The 20,818-nt window shown below is 48.8% G+C and overlaps 1 protein-coding gene across 6 annotated transcripts in view; it reads right to left on the reverse strand.

Moving 5' to 3' along the window:
- HSPA12A (heat shock protein family A (Hsp70) member 12A) overlaps positions 1-20,818 on the reverse strand; it is a 182,865-nt gene that overhangs the window by 48,787 nt on the left and 113,260 nt on the right. The gene's annotated exons all lie outside the window — the stretch shown is intronic.

The following is a 20,818-nucleotide window of genomic DNA, read 5'->3' on the forward strand; positions in this document are numbered from 1 at the left end:
TCGACATGAGATTCACGGAACACTTGCTACATGCCGGGTGTTGTAGAGGCGGAGGAGCTGTGCTAAAGAGCAGCGGCGTGGACCTCAGAGGGCTGGTTCAGACCTCGGCTCAGGTCCCTGCTGATCTTGGTAGATACTGCCAAGATACTGCTGTGTCCACTCAAAATCCATTTCCCGCTTCTTAACTAAACCCCAATATTTATATTTGGAGTGTGATCCCTCCTGATAACGGGGCAGACCCCAAGTAATCTAAGCCAATCATGGCAAGCCTCCTCCCACTGCCAATGAGGAACGTGGGAGGGGGTTTGTGACCCACAGTCCTGACGGATGGGACATGAGGGGAAGTTGGCCTGGGGCTTCTGGGAGGAAGTGAGTACCCTGAGAAGAGGGTGGACGCACAGGGGTGTGAGGGGGCACCTGCAGCTGCCACCTCGCCACCAGCACACAGATGCAGCCACCACCAAAGGAACCTCCCTCTGTCCTTGAGGGGGTCCATGAGCTGCCAAATCAGCCTGCCGGGCCCCTGGACTTCCCATTCTGGTCATAATTTCCCTCTTCTATTAACGAGACAGGATTGGGTCTTCCATGCTTTGCAGCTAAACACTGATTCATAGTGGTGCAATCTTGAACAAGTTACTGAACTTCTCTGGTGCTTGGTTTTCCTTATGTATTAGATAGGGATAATAACAACTCACACCTCCCAGAATTAATGAGAATTAAATAAGAATAATGCAGGCAAAGGTCTTAACAAGTGTAGCTATTATTACTTACACAGAATCTCATTTTATCTGATTAAACAATCCAATGAGGTGGGAAACAGGTAGTTGTTAGCCCCATTTAACAGCAGAGAAGGCCGGGCGTGGTGGCTCATACCTGTAATCCCAGCACTTTGGGAGGCCGAGGGGGGCGGATCATGAGGTCAGGAGATCGAGACCATCCTGTGAATGGTGAAACCCCGTCTCTACTAAAAGTACAAAAAATTAGCCCGGTGTGGTGGCGGCTGCCTGTAGTCCAAGCTACTTGGGAGGCTTAGGCGGGAGAATGACATAAACCTGGGAGGCAGAGCTTGCAGTGAGCCAAGATCATGCCACTGCACTCCAGCCTGGGTGACAGAGCGAGACTCCATCTCAAAACAAACAAAACAAACAAACCAAACAAACAAACAAACAAACAGCAGAGAAAACCACAACACAGAGATGTTAAGCATCTTTTCCAAATCACACAGCCAGCAAGTGCCTGTCACCAGTGCCTGAGCTCCTTGTCTATACCACATCCCAGCCCTGAGGTTCCTGGACTCTGTGACTCCTGCTCAAGTCTGTACTGCTGGCAATTTGCAGCAAGGAGCAGTGAAAAAGTAAAGGGCTTTACTGGGAGTGGACCTAGGGAGTAAGGGCTAATGGGTAGGAGTTTCTTCCCAGGATGATAAAAATGTTTGGGAATTTAATAGTGGTGACAGTTGCACAATCTTGTGAATGCTATAAACCAGTGAATTTTATGTGGTAAGTTTTATATGTGAATTATATCTCAATTAAAAACAAATCAAAGAGCTGTTAGAATCAGCCTTGTAAGGAGAACTGCCCCTGTTCCCTTGCCTTCAGGAGCCCAGCCTCTTCACTGGGAATGAACTCAGCCACCGCCACCCACTCTGGGCACCGCCCCCTCTCTCCTCCAACCTCTGTGCCTGGTAGAGTTGGCCACAACTTTCTCCCAGGACCCATCCAGTGGTTAATCTAGCTGCAGACTCCAGACTCTCCAACTGGGGCTGGGGCAACAGCTGGCACTGGCCTCTCCCAGACACCCTGCTCTTTGGCAATGTAAGAACACAGGCACAGAGCCGGGGCAGCGCCCTAGTCAGACAGCTGCAGTTTCACCCTTCCCCTAGATGCTGGGAAGCTGGACAGCCAGAGCAGAATGGCCCCACTCCTCCCCAGGGCCGGACGCGCCATCCTGCTGGGGTGCTGCAGGCTGACTTGCTGGGGCTTCCCCTGACAGATCAGCTGTTTCAAGCTATGCCGGAATAAATGCTAGTGAAAGCCTCAAAACCTGCAGCTGTAACTAGCCTTCTGCATACCCACCTGTGTCAGGAGGGCACACTGCACAGCATTAAAACATTCTGCTGTGTGACCGTCTGCACGTGCCAGCGGCAGCTAGCCAGGTCCCGGGCGGGGAGGTGTGCAGGAACCTGCCTAAGAAAATGCTTCTTCCAGGAAATAAAGGAAAAGAGAAGGCCAATGCTAAAAGGGGCTCCAAGGAGCTCTGGAGGAAGACAAGCCAGGACCACCCACTGCAGCCTGGAGGGGAGGCACGATGGGAGCTCCCAGGATGCAGGGACACCCCCAGAGGCTAAATGTTCCGCTCAGAACAGGCAGCTGCAGCACAGACAGCAAAGACTTCCACGCCAGAAGAGAGGACACAAAGTCCTTCCAGAGACTTTTTAAGACCTTTGAAGTCTAAAATCCCTAATTACTTCTTACTTTGTAAGCACAAAATCTTCAATGACAGACTTACATTTGTACAAAAAGAATTAGTAAACTGGGTTAAGTTATTGATTAACTTTAGACTTTGCTAAGTATGCATGACAAAATTTCAAGGGTAACTAATCTTTTTTTTTTTTTAATTTACTTATTATACTTAAAGTTCTAGGGTACATGTGCACAACGTGCAGGATTGTTACATATGTATACATGTGCCATGCTGGTTTGCTGCACCCATTAACTCGTCATTTACATTAGGTATATCTCCTAATGCTATCCCTCCCTGCTACCCCCTTCCCACGATAGGCCCCGGTGTGTGATGTTCCCCTTCCTGTGTCCAAGTGATCTCATTGTTCAATTCCCACCTGTGAGTGAGAACGTGCGGTATTTGGTTTTCTGTTCCTGCGATAGTTTGCTGAGAATGATGGTTTCCAGCTGCATCCATGTCCCTACAAAGGACATGAACTCATCCTTTTTCATGGCTGCATAGTATTCCATGGTGTAACTAATCTTGAAAGGAGTTGAAATTGCATCCCTAACTTCAGAGCAGTAAAGGGAGACAAACACACAAGACACTGAATGAACAATTCCTCCTGGGGACCGAATGTGCTAAAAGTCTTTTCCCAAGGAATCCACAGGTCACGGAAAGGCACCTCCCAAGTCTCCTCCACAGAGCACAGGACCCAGAGATCACCCAGAGCTCCCCACCTGAGGCCAAGCAGCTGTGATGAGGCCAGCAGAGCGCCCCCTCTATCCCACCTTTTTTATATTGTACCAAGCCAGCTCCTGGCCCAGAGAAGGCAAAATACTGACCATCAAATTTTGATAAGCTTTTGCATTTGAACTTAAAGCAAGTCAATCTCACTATAAACAAAACGAAACGAAAACCCGGGTGTGCGTGACTATAGCAGGGTAAGAGCAAACAAACTACAAACTCATCCTAATCCCCATTCCTCCCCTCCCCAGCACTGAAATGCAAATATGAGTCTCTCCAAACCCTTTACTGAGCTGCGGTGGGGACAGCAGGCCTCAGAAACATATACACTCCAGGAAATAACATACACGCTGTGTTTAGGGGCCCTGGGGAGGCCATGCAGATGGCCCCAGCTGCCATAATATTCACACTCATCATCATGGGTGCTCACACACGCTGGTGTGTACATGCTATGAAAGAATGAGAGAAGACACGTGGCCTTCCAGGACCCCTTGTTCCAGCCCCGACACATCAGTCTCCACAGTGCTTGGGTCCAGGGAATGCGACTTTATACCTCGTTACCATGCACAGATGGACAACTGCCCAAGTTCAGGCAAGGGAGGAGGTCTTGGGCACCCAGGGTGGTCTGTCTCTGTCTTTTCATTACTGCTGCCCCACAGACCTGTCCCTCCCAGCCGCAGGCCTGCCTGCTTCATTAAGCAAGGGCAGCTTCTCTGACTTCATTGTTATCTTTAACAGCTCCGTCTGGACCTCAATCAATCAGGGGCCATCTCCTCTGCAGAGAGGAATGCTCCAGAGAGGTCGGGTGCAGGGTGACTAGCCTGACTTCCAGCAGGCGCACAATCCTCCCCCACGGAGCCCAGGATGTCTGTGCCCAAGGTGCTGACCGCTGGGAGGTGACCACAGGAATGCCTTGGACTTGGAGAAGTGGGAGCTGGTGCTAGGGACACCCACACGAGCCCACGGCTCCAACCAACCCTTGTCTCCCTGCCTGTCACTCCACAGACCTAGTCTGGGAGGGTCCTGAATGGCATGGACACCACAGTGAGGACATTCTGGGTTAATGAACGGGAAGAGTTCCAGGAGCTGACCCTGCAACAGGAAGATGGGTGGTATGACCCGGAAGTTCATCAGTGGGACCAACCAGGGCCGATGTGAAACATCCCCTGCACCCTACACCCGGTGTGCCTGTCCTGAGCCCTCCTCTGCCCATCTCTACCCAGCTGTCATCAGTCTTATCTTGTGGACATGCATCACATGGGTATTTAATTCATGAGAATCTAACTATGAGATCTCAAGTCAAAACATAGCGGGATGATTTCAATTTAAATACTAAATCGAATATTAAAAAACACTGTAATTAAAAGCCCTGTAAAATTCTATTTTGCACATGGACTCTTCATAAGACACCATGGTAAGTGCCACAGGGGTGTTAGGACAGTCTGACATCCCTGAAGGGGGTGGGGGAAGGTAGCTCCAGGCAGGTGATGCTTGGCTGGCTCCCGGGAGGGCAAGTTTGCTGAGTGAAAAAGGTGGGGATTAAACACCAAGCTGAAGGAACAGCAAAGGCAAAAGCAGAGTGGTGTGAAGAGCTTCCCAGAGAGCCTTATACTCTCCCAGCTGGTGTCACTGCCCCCAGGCTGTCCCCCTGGATCACATCACAACCACCAACATCATCACGTCACTCCCAGCCTCAAGCACCTACTGTAGCTCTCTATCTCCTTCATATTAGATGCAACTCTTTAACCAATCAGACTCCTCCATTACCCCCTAACCATTGCCCCCCATCATTCCTGTCCTCACACAACCGCCTGCACAGCTGTGCTCTCTGCCATCTGGAAAGCCATCTGCCATCCCTCAGGCCTGGCTTGTGCACTGTCTGTAGGGAGAGAGGGGCCCACAGACCTTCACGTGGGAGGATTTGACCCTCATGCTGCCCTCCAAATAGGCACAGCCCCAAGCTGCTCTTCCAGGGGCATGGGACGGGGTGGAGGACCCCGAGTCAGCTGGGTTCTAGGGACACACCCAGTTCCGCCCTCACCAGCTCTGTCACAGACAGGACTCTGTCTCAGGCCTCAGTTTCTACAAGTACATACCAGGCTAATAACTGTCTCTCGCACAGGGCTGCTGCGGAGACCACAAGGGGTGACCAATAAGTAAACTCCAGGACCGAGCTGGGTGAGGTCAGGTCCTCAGGAAGCACGGGGCCTCCCCTGACATTCATTCCTGAGATCCACTGCACACACGTGCTGAGGTTGTAAAACTGAATCTCCAGCCTGAGGACCACTTAGCCTCAGGTGGGACCAGCAGCCCTGCTCCCGCAGTCAGCCTCTCCACCCATTCCTTAGATCCTAGCTGCTCCCAGTACCGAGCCACCTCCAAAGAGAAGGGCTGTGCTTCTGGGCCCATCTACCATCTTGCCTGATGCCCACCTGAGAGCCCCTGACCGCAGGGGGTCACCTGTGCCCAGGCACAGACAGCACTCTGCTGAGCCATCCATGGCTGCGTGGCCCCAACAGAGGCATATCGGGCAGCACTGGCCTGAACTTCAGAAAGACAGAGCTTGGGCTACTTTTCAAGCAGCCCTTCTGTACCTTGTACAGAGCCCTGCACCTGGGGAGGGCCCAGCCCATCTTGCTTCCTGGCTGTTTGATGTCAGGAAGCCACTGGATCTTGAAAGTGGCTTTCTTGTGGCTGGAGGCAAGGCCACAAGGGAGTGTCACAGATATTTCCAGGGCAGAGATGAAGAGAGAACACACACTTTGGGCTCAGAGACCAGAAGGCCACCGCCACTCTCTCCCCATGGGATCTTTTATTAAAACTTTAAAAAAACTTTTTCACTGTTTTAAATGTTTCAGATACATTATGTTTGTACCCATTTACGGGTGCCTGTGAAACACGGTTGCATGTGTAGAATGTACAATGACCAAGACAGGGCACTTAGGGGCTATGGGGTTTTCACCTAGATTCACGATCTTTTGAGTCTCCATCTCCTCATCTATAAGAGAAGACACCCTTCCCCATGGTGCCGGATTTTGTGACAGCCCCTCTATGAGCTTTGTCCCAATAGGCCTGGCCAGTCTGGAAGGCTGTTTCCTCCTTTCTTGCTTTAGATAATATTTCCTATAGTGAACACGCAAGTCTTCTGTCATGGGAACCAAAGATGTCTCAGGTTTTACCCCAAACCTCCCCAGGACAGTGTGGGGCAGAGGAGACAAGTGAGTGACGCTGGCTTTCTCCTATCCCTTCCTGTGGCCTCACTGGGTGCCCTGCAGCCCAAAGCCCGAGACTCCAACTGCTCCCAGCCATAGCACTGGTCCTGATCCAGGTCTTTGCCTGCTCCTCAGTCTCCTCAATCAGGATCACCGGCCTCTATCAGCTCCCAGTGACCACCTGGCCCCCAGACCCTGAAGGCCAACTCTCTGCCTGGCAAATCTCCCAGCGACACCATGGTGCAGGCTCTTTTTCTCAGCTCCGATCCCCAGAGTAAGAACCAGAAGCCCTGGAGGTTTTGAGAGCTGCCCAGAGCCTCACAGTGAGGAATAGCAGAGCTGAGACTCGAACCCAAGAGCTGTTCCCACAATATCACTTCGCTTTACACAGAAAATACAGCGCAGGGATCCCGCCTGGAAGGGGCTCTCAAACTGCCCCATCCTGCCAGCCTCCTCCAGGGCCCAGGAGCTCCACTTGATAGGAATTGCTTCTGGCTTCAACATTTAATTCACCAAATGTCCCCTGCCTGAAGTGAGCCAGCCTGTGTTGAGAAAGAAGTCCTGCCACCCTGTAGGGTGGGGAGCACTCTGCTAGGGTCCCAGGCCTCGAGCTGGGCCCCCATGGACCCAGCTCCACCTCTGAGCTTCCATCGTTAACATCAGGTCAGCGTCCCGGTGTTGTTCAGTCGCCAGACTTGAAAACAAGCCTGAAGCTGGCATGGCAATGTGCAAGGGAAGACTGTGTGGCCCCCAACAGGCTCGGGGCCCTGAGAGAAGGGGGAGGCAGGCAGGGGAGAGGCACCGGGAATTGTATGCATATTCACAGATAGAAAGGGTTCACAAATTCTCTCCAAGGAGGACACCAAAGTCTCTCCAAGGAAGATAGGACTGGGGAGAGATGCAAGGACCGAGGAGCTTTGCCGGGAGGAGTGGGGCTGGCAGAGGGGGGCACTATCTTGGGACACAAAACCCAGAACTACTTCCAGCCAGTCACAGGGTGAGAGGGATATCCCACTGCCAGGATGACTGTATTTTTGGCTTCTGTGTTTATGTTTTGCAGTTTACTTCTGCCTCATCACTAATATTTCATTAGAAAGTGGCTCATCCTTCCCCCACCCTCTGCCCACACTCTAATATTTTTGGGAGGAAATCTTAAAAAGACCCCAGCTGCACTCAGCATGTTTGCTTGCTATCTTAAGGCCTGCCTCTACCGGAATAGGACTCCCTTTTCAGAATGCAACTCAGTTAGGAAGTCAAGTTTTTTATCTGAATACTCATTCAACACACAAGGTATATATATATATTAAAAAAACAGGCCAAGTAGGACAAAGTGAATTCTGACATTCCCATGGTTCCCTCCTACCCAATCCCATCCTGCTGGCTGGTCTTCCCTCCCAAGAGCTTCAGGCTCTGTCCCCCGGCATGTGGTACTTTGTGATCTCACCACTGAATGTTTATCAAAGGCCCAAGGAGCGCGGTGTTGGGGCAGAATCTGTGCCTGTGATCAGCCATGACTTTGTGGGTTCAAGTTTGAATAAACTGCAAGGACCCCAAAGGAAGACCTACCAGAAGCTTCTAACATCTCTCAGCCTATTCCTTCCTCTGTCGCTGTCTCCCTCCTCCATCTCAGCTGCTCACTCTACCTCTCTCCCCACGCATGCATACACATTCAGAGTTATATATGCACATTCCCAGCAGCCTCCCCTGAGACAGGCCTGGCAGGACCCCACCAGCCCCAGCAGTAAAAGGTCCTTGCTGGGTCTCTGATATCACCACCTACCACCCCCCTTGTGAGTGCTCCCCAAAGGGTTGGTGTCCTTGGGTAGACCATCCCCAATTTCCCACATGTCATTCTAGGGGTGCCTGTCAAACCACCAGGCCCAAGTTGGGGGCTGCCCCTCAACGTTCCTATCTTTAGCCCCTGCCCGTCCCCAATATCCCATCCAGACAGCCAGTCTTGGCTTGCTCCGATGAACGGCATGGCCCTACTGCCACCAGGTGTGCTCTCGGGCTCACTGTCACTTTCTAGGTTTCTGTTTCTTCATCTGGAAAATGAAGTTGGCTCACAGAACACTGAGAGCTCCCACACCTCCACCCTCCAACCTTAACTATTTCTCACTCTGACAATCTAAGTCACACTAACGAACGTGCCGACGACGGATGAAGACCCCAGACTGCACGGCAACACCGCCCTCAGATCTCTACAATTCAGTGGTTCCAAAACACTTATGTTTTCTAAGAAGTAAAATCTGCCCCCGTCAAAAAACTGTGGATCTAACAAAGTGTTATCCCATTTTGATTTTGCCAAGAACAGACATTAAAACTTTTATTAAACCATCATCTGCTACTACATTCAATTCACAAAAGAAAGAAAACTAGGACTATATCAGTTACCTATTGTAATCCAAAATATTTTTAACTCCAAAATTTAGTGGGTTAAAATAACAACAATTTGCACAGAATTCCACAATTTGGGCTTTTCTCACCTGGGGTCAATTCATGCAGCTAAAGTCATCTCAAGGTTCAACTGGCATTAGATGGGCCAAGACAGGCTCACTCATCATGTTCACCTAGGCTGTCGGTCAGGGGCCTCAGTTCCCCTCTAGGTGGCCTCTCCAGCAGGACAACCTGGACTTCCTAAATAGCAAAGGACAAGTGAGCAAGCTCTAACACACTGACAGGCATTTTCAAGCCTCTGCTGGCTTCCTGTTTGCCAAGGTCCTATCGGCCAAAACAAATCACATAGCTGCGCCCTGAGTCCAGGTAGGAGGAGATGACACAAGGGTGTGAGTACAGGCGTCCCCAGCTGATGATGATTTGACTTATGATTACTTAACTTCATGATGGTACAGAGGTGATACACATTCAATAGAAACCATACTTTGAGGAGCGAAACAACTACTTTGTTTTTCACTTTCAGTACAGTAGTCGATAAATTACGAGATACTTTATTATAAAATAGGCTCTGTGTTAGATGATTTTGTCCAAGTGTAGGCTAATGTAAGTGGAGTTTTTTTGTTTTTTTTGGGAAAGAGTCTTGCTATGTCACCCAGGCTGGAGTGCAATGGTGCAATCTTGGCTCACTGCAACCTTGGCCTCCTGGGTTTAAATGATTCTCCCACCTTAGCCTCCTGAGTAGCTGGGATTACAGGTGCACACCACCATGCCTGACTAATTTTTTTTTTTTTTTTGAGATGGAGTCTCACTCTGTTGCCACTGTACCCAGCTAATTTTTCTATTTTTAGTAGAGATGGGGTTTCACCATGTTGGCCAAGCTGGTCTCAAACTCCTGACCTCATGATCTGCCCGCCTCGGCCTCCCAAAGTGTTGGGATTACAGGCGTGAGCCACTGCGCCTGGCCAATTTTTGTATTTTTAGTAGAAACAGGATTTCACCATGTTGGCCAGGCTGGTCTTAAACTCCTAACCTTGTGACCCACCTACATGGGCCTCCCAAAGTGCTGGGATTACAGGTGTGAGCCACTACGCCCAGACTTGTAAGTGTTCTGAGCATATTTAAGGTAGGCTAGGCTATGATGGTCAGTAGGTTAGGTGGATTAAACGCATTTTCCACTTAATGGTATTCTTAACTTACAATGGGTTTATCAGGATGTAACTCCATCGTAAGTCAAGGAGCATCTGTACCTGGAGACGTGATTTATTGTAGGTTATTAATTCAATAAGCTACCACAAGGACATAATGTCAGAAATTCTTTTTCAGATAGAAAAATTTAACTTTGTGCAAACCTAGTACACAGTCACCTGGGTAACTTCCTCAGTGACGAATGTAGGCTTCAAGCATCAGAAGCCATCATGAACTAGCCCAAAGTGGGGGCATTTGGGAAACACAGCACTGATTACTGCATTCTTTCAAACTGAGCCAGAGGTGGCCTCAGAATCCTTCTTAACACAGCTCTCTACATAGCTTCTTCCCTATTGGTCAGAGATGTAGACACAATTCAAGTCTATGTGCCATTGCTTATCTAAGAGTTTTCTTTTAAAAGAGGACACTGAAGAAATAATGTTTAACCCAAAGGAATGTGGCACCAAATCAAGTCTGCACAAGTGAAAGACTCCCTGATGGTGGAACTCCAGGCTCTGTGACCAGGGGGAGGTGTGGGGAGCCTTCCAGAGTCCTCAAACCACCCCCTCCAGGGGCCCATCTTAATGCTTCTTTCAGACAATGAGCCTCCTGGGGCAAGGGCCCTCACACACCCCTGCAGGTAGCCTATGGCAAGGCGAGACATGGGACCCTCATTTTAGGCCAAACCTCACTAGTCCTGGCTTTCTGGGTACCTTACACAAACATGGGTTGCATCTCAGCTCTCATTTCTAGTGGGTTTTCAGCCTCTGTCTGGCAGCACTGCCCCGCCCAAGAACTGACAAGGACCACCCTGCAGGCTCCATCTCTCCCTGCTCCAGAGTCAATGAGGAGCACGCTGGGAAGGTCACAGGAACCCACCCCCAATCCCTGGCTGGTAACAACCCCAGGGTACAGGCTGGGATACTGTCACTGGGTGGGTCCTGAAAGTCCCTCCCTATGGGGCATGGTCCAGGCCTTGAGATCCCCCACCATCGGAGGTGGGACCCTCTGCAAACCAGAGGATCCTGAATGACAAAATCCTCCCAAGTTGGAAATACTCTGCACTGACACAGTGGTTACATGACTACAGTTGATCTTTGAACAGCATGAGGGTTAGAGGCACCCACCCCCTGCACAGTTAAAAGTCCACATATAACTTTTGACTTCCCCAAAACTTAACTACAAATAGCCTATTGTTGACCGGAAGCCTTAATGATAACATAAACAGTCAATTAACACATTATTTTATGCATTCATGAAATACCTAAATTCTTGATTTTTTCAATATCAAGGCTATGCAGTAAATTGTCACAAATCTCCAAAAAATGAGTAAGTGGACCTGTGCAATTCAAGGCCATGTTGTTCAAGGGTCAACTGTATCTACATTTGTCAAAACGCATAGAACTGTACACCCAAAAAGTGTGAGTCTTACCTTAAGTAACTTAGACCTCAATAGACTAAACTTTATCAAAATCTCCCAGCAAGGAACCCCACCTACTTAGCCAGCTCCACTCCCCAGTATTGACCTTTCTGAGTACCTCCTGTGTGCCCTGTGGGTGTTTTAAATAATAAAGATGGCCAGGCATAGTGGCTCACGCCTGTAATCCCAGCACTTGGGGAGGCCGAAGCAGGTAGATCGCTTGAGGCCAGGAGTTTGAGACCTGTCTGGCCAACATGGTGAAACCCCATCTCTACTAAAAATACAAAAATTAGCCAGGCATGGTAGTGGGCACCTATAATCCCAGCTACTTGAGAGGGTGAGGCAGGAGAATAGGCTTGAACCCTGGAGGTGGCGGTTGCAGTGAGCTGAGATGGTGCCACTGCACTCCAGCCTGGGTGACAGAGCGGGACTCCATCTCAAAATAATAATAATAAAGATGATGCCTAACATTGCACACATTTTGTGTGGAGGACAAATTCATTATATATGTGACCTTATCTAATTCTCAGACCCAACCTGTGAAGTGCTGTGACCCATACTGTTCTTTTTATTTTATTTTATTTTATTTTGAGACAGAGTTTCTCCATGTTGGTCAGGCTGGTCTCGAACTCCCGACCTCAGGTGATCCACCTGTCTTGGCCTCCCAAAGTGCTGGGATTACAGGTATGAGCCACCGCGCCCGGCCTGACCCATACTTTTGAGATAAGGTCATGAGGATCCAGAGAGGTTGAATACCTTGGTGAGGTCAAGGCCAGGTGTGGGAGCCAGGACCCAAACCAGGACTTTCTAACTGAGCTAAGCCCACTTCACTCCACCAAGTGCCCATCCAACACTAGCTCCCAGGCATGGCGTGTTGAGTGCTATTTTATACTTAACTGAGGCCCAGAGAGGCTATATGACTTGGCTGAGGCCACTCGGCTGGTAAGAGGTGGCACTAGGATTTGAACCAAGTATTGTCTTATTCCAAAGCCCACTCTGTCCTACTGCCCACAAAGGAGGCCTGGGGTCCCTCACACCCCATTCCATCTGCTGGGCTCTCTTCTCAGGGACTGCCTGGCTCTGGGTGACTTCCTTCCCCAGCTGTACCCACCCCCAACCTGTTCTAGCAGCTTTGCTGGCCAAGACTACCAGACGCTGACGCTAAAGGACGGACAGTCAAAAATATCTTCGAAAGCATCTCGCCATAGCTGGTCTGACACAGACAGACTGAGGCTGTGGGATAAGGGCCTTTCAAGGGCCTCTGTACAGCCCAGGAACCTGGCTATGAAGCAACCGGGCCCTCCTGGCTTTCCCAGGCCAGGTCAAACATGGCTCCCACCCTCCCAACGTTTCCTGGGGGAGAAGCCAAGGAGCTGGGGCAGGGAGGAATCAGTGTGCTCCCAGGTGTGGGCCAGCTTCTCTGAGCAGCCTGTTCCCACGGTCTGTTCCAGGGTCCTGCTGCGTGGGCCCTTGTGGACTCAGCCAATGGTACATCCTCCACAGCTGGCCACTTGGCCTCCCCTGGAGGTTCCTGGAGTTGGTCCTTGTGCTTAGGCAGAACTGGCCCCTGACCATGTTAGTTGCCCATCTTTCTGGGCCTTGGCTCTTGGCAGAATGCCTGTTTTAAAAGGGATTTTGCTTGCGGGTAAGTAAACCTTCTCTGGCTAGAGGAAGCCAAAAAGGTACCTTTACAGTGAGGATCCAGGGATGGTGCCCAGAACTTAAACCAGCTGCCAGGTCTAGGAGGGGAAAATGAAGCAAATGACTCAGATGAATGATGCATCCCTTCTGCTGCTCTCTAACTGCCAGCCTCAGGGAAACCACTACCAGACCTGATGACCGTGGTCCCTTCAAATGGGGCCAGAGGCCATGTGGACTGACTACAGCCCATCACACACCAGAAGAACACGCCAAGGGTCTGGGCATTATTCTCATGCGAGCAACCCAGTGGTCAGTTACCCCATGCAGCATGAAACACTTATATGGGAGAAAGTAATTTTCTCCAAGAAAGAACAAAAGAGCAAAACTTCTAACAGGTAGTCTCTTTCCTCTCCATGGATGTACAGCCCGAATCTCGACATTCTTTACTGCACAGGGCTTACTCCAGATACCCGCACTGTTAACTATTTGTGGGAGACAATTACTCTGACCACCAGATGTTGTGCCCCCCTAATTCCCCCTCTCTCAGCAAGGTAACCCTTCTTCTGGCCAGGGCTGGCTGTTTCTGGGTCAAGTCCTGATCATACCTGAACCTTAGGGCCTCCTCTGGGAATCTGGACTTGGAAAAGAAAGAAAAACAGATAGACATCAGACTTCTTGTGTACCAGAACTTCTCATTTCAACATGGGGGGTCATTGTGGGGGGCCACATTTGCCCTAAAGATGGGAAGCACCTAAAGCGGTCCTGCAGAGAGGAGGGGTGGGTGACATGCAGAGCAAAGCAGAAGAGACAGGGCCAGGGGTGGTGGCTTATGCCTGTAATCCCAGCACTTTGGGAGGCCAAGGTAGGCAGATCATTTGAGGTCAGGAGTTCGAGACCAGCCTGCCCAACATGGTGAAACCCCGTCTCTACTAAAAATGCAAAATTAGCTGGCCGTGGTGGTGCATGCCTGTAATTGCAGCTACTCCAGAGGCTGAGGCAGGAGAATCATTTGATCCTGAGAAGAGGAGGCTGCAGCAGTGAGCCAAGATTGCCCCACTGTACTCCAGCCTAGGTGACAGAGCGAGACTCCGTCTCAAAATAAAATAAAATAAAAATAAAAAAAGAAAGAGACAGAGGGAAAGAAAACTGCCATATTCCCAACACTTTTCCCTCCTAGACCTGGCAGCAGGTTTAAGATCCAGGAACCATCCCTGGGCCCTCACTGTAAAGTTACCTTTTTGGCTTCCTCTAGCCAGAGAAGGTTTACTTGCCTGCAACCAAAATCCCTAATTAAAAACCTTTCAAAACAGACATTCTGCCAAAAGCCAAGGCACAAAAAGATGGGCAACCACCCCTGTCAAGTGAGGGAACACACAAGAAACTAGAAAAGAAAAGCTGGGCCTGCGGTTCCACCACTGCAGAGGGTTTTATTCACAGCAATTTGACTTGGCACTTCATTCCTTTGAGTTAAGCATTCTTCAAATACTTTTTAAAAATGTAACTCCTAGGGACAAGTCATGAATTTGTTAATGGCAAAGAGGTTTGGATCCTTGTGCCTTCTCTGAGTGACTGGGAGTGGCTGGCGGGACTGCTGGAGGATTCAGCTGGAAAGCGTGCAGAGGGAGTCGGCAGACCTGGATTCTGATCCTTTCTTTGCCAAGTGTCCTGGGGCAGTCTCTTCCCCTCCCTGACCTCAGTTTCCCCATCTGTAAAATGAGAGAGTGGGCCCAGGGCCCAGCCCAGACATTAGACAACCTGGTCCCATTTAGCTGTGGATGTATCCATGAGCTCTGTTTTCTAACTGCTGGCCCAGGGAAACCACCACCTGAACTGATGACCATCGTCCCTTCAAATGGGACCAGTAGCCACATGGACTGACTACAAGCAGTTGTTTTCTGAAACTTCCATCTCTCCTTTGGGAACAGACTCCTGCCTGATGGTTGTGCTGTAAACAGTTTCTTATCCCAGCCAGCGGAGATGGCCACTAAGGGACAATGACAAAAGGAAAGAAAAGGAAGGAAGTGGCCAGAGGAATTTAGCCTTCAGCCCAAGGAAACCTGGGAGACAAGCAAAGAGAGGCCAGCCTGAGGCCTCAGAGGCAGCAGGCTGAGCCCAAATACCTACAGCTTCCCTGTCCCAAATAGAACCAGCCGCCTGAGTACAGGAAACACTGTTCCTTGTCACAGAGAAACCAACAAGACCACAAGGTCTGATTTACAAAATATAGGAAGCCCCAAGGGACATCATTTAATTGTCAGTTTATAGGAAGCAAAGGGCCCTGGCATAATCCACTTCCCTCTGAGATCTTGGGTGCTAAGCGGGTCGGTGAAACAGGAGCTCCATCCTACAGAACTTCCTCCTGGAGTCTCTGCTTTCTGACATTAAAATTCTGAACATAACTGACAAAACTACCCAATAAGTATGTAAACATCTGGGAAGCAAAGCAGTCTCAAAAATTCAAATGACTGAATAGGAAGTGACTCTTCAGTCTGAATAGGAAGTAGGCTCTTCCTATTGGCTGTTATTTGAGGCTTCACCCCATATCAGAGCAAATATTTTTTAAACGAACACTCATCCCACATCAAATATAAATACAGACAGTCCTCAACTTAGGATGATTCAACTTACGATATTTTCAACGTTTTTATAGGTTAACAGGGACGTAACCCTACTGTAAGTCAAGGAGCAGCTGTTCAAGCATTTCTGCTATAAGGGAGCATATTTTCCTACAAATGTTCACATTCTACAAAACCATACACTAAAAATAACAGGATTCATGAGGAAAACAAGGTCAGTGTACATCACTCCACACCCGTGGAACCTTGCTACAGGAAGCTTTCCAAAAACAATAACGGGGCACTCACTTCTTAGGGGGCCATTCTCATCAAAATGCAAAACCCAGCAGGGCACAGTGGTTCACACCTATAATCCCAGCACTTTGGGAAACCAAGACGGGCGGATCACTTGAAGTCAGGAGTTCAAGACCAGTCTGGCCAACATGGTGAAACCCTGTCTCTACTAAAAATACAAAAATTAGCTGGGCATGATGGCATGTACCTGTAGTCCCAGCTACTTGGGAAGCTGAGGCACAAGAATTGCTTGAATCCAGGTGGTAGAGGCTGCAGTGAGCCGAGATTGTGCCACTACACTCCAGCCTGGGCAATAGAGCAAGACTCTGTCAAAAAAAAAAAAAGCAAAACCCATCCAGGGTGTCACCCACACACCCACACCCATCATTTTGTTATAGGGACAACATCTTCACAGCTCCTTCATCTGCCCCCTCAGCTGCCCACAGAGCTTCAGGGCATGGAACAATACTAAAACAGCCCTGACTTACACTAAAGGAAGTTGCGTCTACAGATTTTCAGCTTTTATTTATTTTTTTACTTTTTTTATGTATTAGCCTTTAATCATGAAAAAAGTGCATCCTGGGCCGGGAATGGTGGCTCACGCCTGTAATCCCAGCACTTTGGGAGGCCGAGGTGGGTGGATCACGAGGTCAGGAGATCGAGACCATCCTGGCTAGCACGGTGAAACCCCGTCTCTACTAAAAATACAAAAAATTAGCCAGGCATGGTGGCGGGAGCCTATAGTCCCAGCTACTCAGGAGGCTGAGGCAGGAGAATGGCGTACACCCAGGAGGCGGAGCTTGCAGTGAGCCGAGATCGAGTCACTGCACTCCAGCCTGGGCGACAGAGCAATATTCCGTCTCAAAATAAAAAATAAAATAAAATAAAATAATTAAAAGAAAAAAGTGCATCCTGATCTATCAAAGTGCAAACATACTGGGAAAAATTGAGAATGTGCCAACACAACTTTTCTGAATACCATCATTCTTCATTTATCACTTGTAGAAACACATGTTCTAGCACAACAAACAAATAATTGTAAGTGTCAGACAATCATTGGGCACTTGCAGAAAGTCTTAAGAAATGAGATCTAACCTACAAGTTGTTTTAAAGCATAATATAGTTTTCCAAAGTTTGTAGTTTTAATATTTTTGCCAAGCCAACTCTGTTAGATTAAAAATAACCACACATTATTTGCAGGTCCTCTCACTAAGAGGTGGAGGCAATTTCTCCATCCCTTCTATCTGAGCTGGCTTCAAGACTTGCTGTGACCATCAGGATACAGCAGAAGTTTTTTATTTTATAGGACTTTCCAGGAAGGCCTCAAAAGGCCTTGCAGCTTCCCCTCTCATCCTCTTGCTGCCCTGATGCCACCACATAAAGAAGCCTGAACTTGCCTCTTGGAGGATAAAAGACCATGTGGAGAACGAAGCCCAGGCGACAGCCAGCACCAACCCCCAGACCTGTGAGTGAGGTCATCTTGGACTACCCAGACTAGTTGAGCCATCAGTGTTGCAGTCACATGAGTGACCACAGGGAAGACCAGCAAAACAACCACCCAACAGAGACCTGCCCAGAGAATCATAAGCACATAAAATGACTATTGTTGCCAGGCACAGTGGCTCATGCCTGTAATCTCAGCACTTTGGGAGGCTGAGGCAGGAGGGCTGCTTGAGCTCAGGAGTTTGAGACCAGCCTGGGCAACATAGTGAGACCCTGTCCCTATTAAAAAAAAAAAAAAAAAAAAAAAAAAAACCCAGGCATGGAGGTGTGCTTTTAGTCCCAGCTACCCACAAAGCTGAGGTGGGAGGATAGTTTCAACCCAGGAAGCAGAGGTTATACGAACCAAGATCACGCCACTGCTCTCCTGCCTGGGTCACATAGGAAGACCTTGTCTTAAAATAATTTTTTTTTAAAGACTACTGTTTTAACCCATTAAACTTTGGGGTGGTTTGTTACATAGAAAAAGCAAATACAATGTAACATTTTATAGACATTTCAGTAATTTGTTTAATGCATTGATTGTTTTCTCTGCTTGGGAGCCAATAAACGTTTTTATTCAGATCTCAATGAGTCATGGGCCCCTCAGAAGGGGCTAAACCAGCCCTGGAAGTAACAGTGTCTGCAAGGACCCTACTGAGATTGAATAGATGTCAAGGGTTGATCCACAATCCAAACTCCAGGGAGGCAACATGCAGCAGATGCACGAGGAACCTGACCTAATGTACAACACGGAGGAGGAACCATTTCCAAACTTCAGACAGCTCCCAAGGGTGACAGAAGACTCTCCAACACCCCCAAACCTAGGCAAGACTCCAATCTTTCTGGCTACGAGAGGCTAGATAATAGCCCCCTGGAACCAATGAATATGTTATCTCCCATGGGAAAACGGAGTCTGCAGATGTGATTAAATTAAGGATCTTCAGATGGTGAAACGATTATGCAAGTAGGACTTATTAGAGGTCCTCATACAAGGGTCCTTAGTAAGGGAATAGGAGGAGGATGGGAAGAGTCAGAGAAGGGATGTGGCAATGGAAGCAGGGGTTGGAGTGATGGGCTTGGAAGATGGAGGAAGGGACCACGAGCCAAGGAATGGTGGTCACTTTGAGAAGTTTGAAAAGGCAGTGAAATGGATTCTTCCCTAGAGTCTCCAGAAGGAATACAGTTCTGCCAATACCTTAGTGTTAGCCCAGGGAGACCCATTTTGGACTTATTCCTGACTTCCAGAAATGTAAGACAATAAATTTGTATGGTTTTCAGCCATTAAATTTGTGGTAAGTTTTACAACAGCAATAGGAAACAAATGTACTGGATAATTCCTTCTGCCTACAAGAATGTAACTTGGACAGTTATTCACAATAACAATAACAGCCAATAATAATTGTTCATATTAATTCAATGTCTACTTCATGCCCGGCTCTACTCTAAGTGCTTTTCATGTAAAAACTCATTTAATCCTCATAAAGACCATATGAAGAAGAGACTGTTATAATCCATCCTTTACAGATGAGAAAAACTGAGACTTTATGGGATTAAGTAACTTGCCAGGGTCACAGAGCAGGTCAATGACACAGCACAGATTTGAAACCAGGCAGTCTGGCCCCAGATCTCACATTTAACCGCTACACTTCCCAAATCAAGCTAACAATGGTAATAAAATGACTGGAAGTTACTGACAGCCCTCTATGTACCAGGCTCACACCTAAGCTCTTTACAAATACTCTCTCATTTCATTCTCCCAGCACCCCAGTGGAGCAGGGATTATTAATCGTCCTTGTCTACAGCAGAAGAAACAGATGCAGCAATGTTAAACCCAGATGTTACAAGCATCTGAGTCCAAAGCCCAGGTTTAACTGCACACCCTACTGCCTCCCTCATCCCTCTTGAGGCCCAGATGGCTGAGAAGACAAAAACAAGGAGCGCGACCACATAATTCACCTTCCAAACTGAGATGCTTAGAAGGTGAAAGATATCACTATTACTAATTTCACTAGGACAAGAGGAATAAACTAGAACTATTTCAGCAATCCAGGACATATGGCCACCCTAAAAATAAGGGGACTAAAATCAAGGCACAAACTCTGCAGATCAGGATTGCCCGGAAGGAGTGCCATGGAGCAGCTGCCAGCCCCACAGGACATCTGCGGCTGCCAGGTCACAGTCAAGGCTGGAAGAAGAGGGGTGGTCCTGGTAGAGCTCAGAGCAGCATCTGCAAAGCTGCAGCCTGGGAGTCATTTGCAGTAACAGGAACGCAGCAAGGATCGGCAGGGCCCGCTTCAGTGGGGCGGGTTTCAATTCTGAGCACTGTCTGCGCTTCCTTGGTGTCTCCTTGCTGGCCCTGCTCTCTCTTGGGGATGCCCGGGCCCGGGGGTGCCCGCAGTGGCAGGCGCTCACTCATTCCCTGCCACATGCTGCTCATTCATTAAAAGCCCCTGATTCCTCCCTGCTGTTCTAATTATGCACAGCAGTAATAAAGATGCTTTCTCCCTTACCAAAGAGGCCTATTTATATGAGAAGAGAGCATTTCGCCCCCACAAGATTGAGTTGTCACTCCAGGCCTTGTTGGAATCAAAGCAGCTTCTCTTCTGAGATTGTCCAAGCCCTGCCTGACTCCCCTCCAGCTTGGCCCACTCCTGAGCATCCACATTACCAGGAGTGCCACTGCAGAATGGGCAAGATGTAGACGCCATTGCCCTCTGCTGTGTTCCCTCATGTCTTGCTGACTGGTACTCAACAAAAAGTAAGACATTTATTGAACACCTACTAGTGTCCTTAGTAACAATATGGAAATGAAACACATAGTCCATGCCTTTCTCTGGAGAAAGGGAATTGAGAGAAACAGCACAAGGTTTTAGGCTCCATGGCTGACTCATATCCCAACTCCAGCATTCACTGGTTGGGCAAGTTAGTAAGTTTCTCAAAGCCCCTAATTGACTTATCAGCAAAATGGGGTAATAATAACAGCCTCATAGGGTTGCTGGAGGAGTCAATGAGATACAGGCATATAAGGCTGGCACATGGTAAGGGCTCAACAAACACTAGTTGGAATTACCAACCATTAAGTACCAAAAGCTTTGGGACCACACAGGCAGATCTCATCCCGATGGATGAGCCCAGGAAGGCTTCCTGAGAGGTGATACCTTAACTGAGTTTTGAAGGATGAGTAGGAGTTTGCTAAACAAAGAGAGGATGTCCCAAGCAGGGAGAACTGCATGTGTTGAGGGCCAAAGGCGATCACAGGGCTCTGGGAAACACAAGACACTGTGTGGGGACACACACAGAGGGCATGTGGGGACCACCAAGGCTGCAGACACAGACACTGCAGCAGGTGTTGAAAGGGAAGTGGATCCCACGGCCAGAACCCTAACTGGCAATGCCCAGAGCATCACCTTGACCTTTGCTTTATTCCTTTGGGGGCTATAACC

Source organism: Macaca thibetana, chromosome 9, assembly GCF_024542745.1.
Source record: "Macaca thibetana thibetana isolate TM-01 chromosome 9, ASM2454274v1, whole genome shotgun sequence".
Classification (NCBI taxonomy): domain Eukaryota; kingdom Metazoa; phylum Chordata; class Mammalia; order Primates; family Cercopithecidae; genus Macaca; species Macaca thibetana.